Below are 5,000 nucleotides of genomic sequence, written 5' to 3' on the forward strand. Positions count from 1 at the left end.
CTTAGTATGATCAGCGATTTTGGGGACAGATGATTAAAGTTCAGATGTATGTATACGATAAATATATTAACATGGTTCTTGGTGTAATTTGAGAAGCTTTCTAATCCGTCAGGATTCTTGTTCTGTAACATAGTCTTGGGACAAAGAGTACATATAACTACAGCAATGAGTTACGTGAGTAACTCCTCTTCGTTATTTTAGTTGACATTTGGAGTGGTTTGAAAGAGTGATGGAGGAATGGTATACGATAAATATATCAACATGGTTCATGGTGTAATTTGAGAAGCTTTCTAATCCGTCAGGATTCTTGTTCTGTAACATAGTCTTGGGACAAAGAGTACATATAACTACAGCAATGAGTTACGTGAGTAACTCCTCTTCGTTATTTTAGTTGACATTTGGAGTGGTTTGAAAGAGTGATGAAGGAACGGTAGGTGGGGGCCATGGAGGTGTTGGGATGTTGTCCTTGGCGACGTTGGTGGGCGTCATGTCTGTGGCATTGTCCGCTAGCTTCGGATATTCGAGGTAGTGAGTACTGTCAAACTGAAGAGTGATTCCTCTTTGTTAGGGTCCCTCTCACCCCTGTAGAAGGTGGACTGATGGCTTATCAGCTGTAAGGCTGTGAGATTCGGGGTGAGATTGGTAAATGATGGAGGCTCTTTGGAGGTTAAATTTGTTTTCCTTTTCGAGGAAGTGGTTGGTAATGGCGCTTTGTTGGTGGCTTATTTAGTTAGAGCTGTTATGGTCACTCTAGTTCTCGAGTGGGTGATCTGTTTGACCTAAGTGGTCTCCTTTGCAATCTCTGCATAGGATATATCACAGGTTTGTGGTTAAAGTGAACTGGGAGCGAAGAGGTTTATTAAGATACTACGAATTATATTAATGTAGTACTGACACCCAGCTTACTCAGAAAGTTTTTTAGAAGTTTCAGTCCTGGAATGTAACGTAGGTTTAAGGGAAGCTTCTGGTGGGGATTTGGGCTTAGGCGGGTGCTCCTGGGCGGAGCGGATGTCTTCCTGAAGGAAGAAAGACGAGGTTCTTTGTCGGTATAGAAAAAGAATCTCGACGTCTCAGACTGACACTGTTCCCCTTCCAAGCCTCCTGGAAGGTCAGCCGGAATAAGAGAAAAGAGCTAACAGTCTCTCTCTCTCTCTCTCTCTCTCTCTCTCTCTCTCTCTCTCTCTCTCTCTCTCTCTCTCTCTCTCTCTCTCTCTCTCTCTCTCTCTCTCTCTCTCTCTCTCTCTCTCTCTCTCTCTCTCTCTCTCTCTCTCTCTCTCTCTCCCTCTCTCTCTCTCTCTCTCACTATCTCTCTCTCTCTCTCTCTCTCTCTCTCTCTCTCTCTCTCTCTCTCTCTCTCTCTCTCTCTCTCTCTCTCTCTCTCTCTCTCTCTCTCTCTCTCTCTCTCTCTCTCTCTCTCTCTCTCTCTCTCTCTTTCAGTAGGCTATTTTAGAATCACCGACAGATATAAATTTTAGCCCTGTAGAGCAGGGTATGTTTACTTATAGTAACACAATAACCTCATTGTTGTAGGCATATGTATTGTTGTCTCTAGCCCCCTATGTAACAGAGCTGAAGAGGAATCCAGATAAATTGACAAGATCCTCTTAATAGATCAAGAATCAACATGGGTTATATTTGTCCTAAATGTTCTTATAACATGTGATTAGCTTCTTAACTTCTCCATACATACATGCGTACATACATACATACATACATAAATACATACATAAATGAATATATACATACACACAAACATACAAATATACATACATACATACATACATTCATACACACACACACACACACACACACGCAAACACACACACACACACACACACACACACACACACACACACACACACACACACACACACACACACACACACACACACACACACACACACACACACACACACACACACACACACACACACACACACACACACACACACACACACACACACACACACACACACACACACACACATGAATACAATTGTTTACAGTTATTACTCTTTAGTATTTTCTATTTTCTCACAGTGAATAAATAAGCACCATATTTACCAAGTGTTCTATTCTATGTAAAGTTTCCACCGCAAAAGGCCATCATCAGACAATGAAACACGGCCTAGGAATATCACAAATATCACAGAAAACCACATGCTGACACCGTTATCGTGGAAATCGAAAAGTCCACTATTGTATACAAAATGAAGGGGGACTTGGGAGGGATGGGGGTCTACACACCTGCTGTCTTTTATGGTCAGTATCGGGAATCACATGTGCGGACATTGACCTCTCCATGTTAGGCTTAGGTGGCTTGGACATGTAACAAGAATGGGTGAAGATAAGATGGTCAAGTAGATAGGTTAGGTTAGGGCACATTGTGGGAGACCTACTGGAGAAAATAGAATGTACAGAAATAAAAGCCACGCACGAGGTAGAGCGGCAACGTGAGCTATGACTCGGTGCTGATGTGATGAGTGGAATTCCCGAACAAGTGAAGAAAGGGTCACAGACGGAGGCAGCTTTTGGGGAAGGTAGCGATAAAACACATGAATCCACATCCTCAAAAATATGTATGTATATATGTTCGTATGTATGTATGTATGTATGTATGTATGTATGTAAGTATATATGTTTGTATGTATGTATGTATGTATGTATGTATGTATGTATGTATTTATGTATGTGTGCAAATATGTATGTATGTATGTATGTATATATGTTTGTATGTATGTATGTATGTATGCATGCATGTATGCATATGTGTATGTACAGTCGGGTTCTCCACTCTCTTCCTTCATCCAACCCCAGAGACAACGCCTGAAGATGGACAAGTGAAGAACAAAGACACTTTCAAAAAACCAACAAAAGATTTTGGGAATCTACTAAATACCCTGAGGTATGATTTCCAAAGGGGGATATTTGATTATGCCGATGGGGGGCTAGGGGTTAATTTCACATGTTATGAAAGGGGGTGGGGTTAGTGACAAGCATTATATCCCTAAAGATTCATAACTCATCTATTATTTTCAACAGGAAAAGTTACGGTCATCGCTGTTTTTCGCTCCTACTGTTCTGTGAAATAATGAGTCAAATTTTATAAAGTTATATCTTCGCAAGTTAGGTTTTAGATGTAATGAGAATATTGCAGTGTAATGAACTCATTGCTGAGAAAGGTTCTTTATGAATCTAGATAATGAACAAAAGTAATTGGAAACTGCTGTAATGAAGGTAAGGAAGTTAAGAAAGATCTTAATTCTATTCGTTCTCATTAAAAAAATCTTAATGTAGATCTACTTAATTCTGTCTTGATTAAACGAAAAGTTAATTTTGTTCTTCATCATTAAGATTTTTGATCTTATATGAATGGTGCTATTAAATTGTAAGTTTTTAATTTTCTAAATTTTGATCACATTTTTGACAACACGAATATGTTCGACATACGAGATGACTGTATTGCAAATGAAGATATTTTCTTAAATAGAAGAAAATAGTAACTATTTGTCCTCATGTTAGAAAAATTACTCAATTTGTATATCAATAGTCGACCAAAAAAATAGCTTAATGAGTCTCGATGAGCAGGATACAGAATATTTTCATTTAATCTGAAATAACTTTTACAGTAACGATTACTTGTTATACAGGATGCCAGATACAGGATGTCACTGATCGGGTCATGTTTGTAGAACTCCCACGTGGCTACTTGTTATGAGTGTTGCGAATGTTCTCTTTGTTCTTCTTTGGTGAACAGATGAAAGAACAGTACAAACATATTAATGGGTACGTCGCTGAACACACTTGAATGCATGATCACAATAGCATGAAAAAACGTGCAAACAAATACTCACCCACACACGTACACACACACACACACACACACACACACACACACACACACACACACACACACACACACACACACACACACACACACACACACACACACACACACACACACACACACTCAAAAAGGACATAACTAAAATAAAACTTTACTTTTAAATTGACATAAATCTCTAATATTAAAGTATCTAGTAACATCTATATGAATGTATTTCAAAAAGTGGAAAAGGTATTTCACTTCAGTGCAATGAATATTAAAAAAAATCACTGAAAAATTGCATCAATTAGTGGTGGAGATCTATGTAACATCATTTGCAGCTTATGAGTTTTTGAATCTGCAAATGTAATTGTATTTTGCATCGTTTCGGTATCTAATTTGTTGTAGGACCGGATGGCAAGAAGAATTGCATGTTTGTGTGCCCGTGTGTGTGCGAATACACACACACACACACACACACACACACACACACACACACACACACACACACACACACACACACACACACACACACACACACACACACACACACACACACACACACACACACACACACACACACACACACACACACACACACACACACACACACACACACACACACACACACACACACACACACACACACACACACACACACACACACACACACACACACACACACACACACTGTAGATACATACACTTATATATATATATATATATATATATATATATATATATATATATATATGTATATATATATGTATATATATATATATTATATGTATATGTATATATTCCTGTTATCTCTCGTATCATTTATTATCCTCATTCCTATTTCGGTGTAAATAACAAATGGAATTCAGTATTTAGTATTTCTTTATTTGATTTGTATTTTTTTTATCCTTCGTCGTTTATATTTCGGTCACCATGCTCGTTTGTTTTATTTTATTCTATTTCTTTTTTATTTTGCTTTGTTTAGATTCACTTTGCTTCTTTTTTTTGTCCAGTTGGATTAGTTTACGTTACCTTTCCTTTGTTTTAGTTCATTGTCATTGATTTCAATTAATTTCATTTCGCACTGATCCATTCTGCTTTGGTGTAATTGATCTTGTTTTCTTTTGATTCGCTCAACCTAGTTTCATTTCATTTTGGTACATTTTGTTCCAAT

The 5,000-nt window shown here is 37.9% G+C and overlaps 1 protein-coding gene across 1 annotated transcript in view; it reads left to right on the plus strand.

Annotated features, from left to right (window-relative positions):
* LOC143018632 (uncharacterized) overlaps positions 1-5,000 on the plus strand; it is a 389,758-nt gene that overhangs the window by 94,001 nt on the left and 290,757 nt on the right. The gene's annotated exons all lie outside the window — the stretch shown is intronic.

Source organism: Oratosquilla oratoria, chromosome 35 (genome assembly GCF_046742065.1).
Source record: "Oratosquilla oratoria isolate Oo_2021 chromosome 35, ASM4674206v1, whole genome shotgun sequence".
Lineage (NCBI taxonomy): Eukaryota > Metazoa > Arthropoda > Malacostraca > Stomatopoda > Squillidae > Oratosquilla > Oratosquilla oratoria.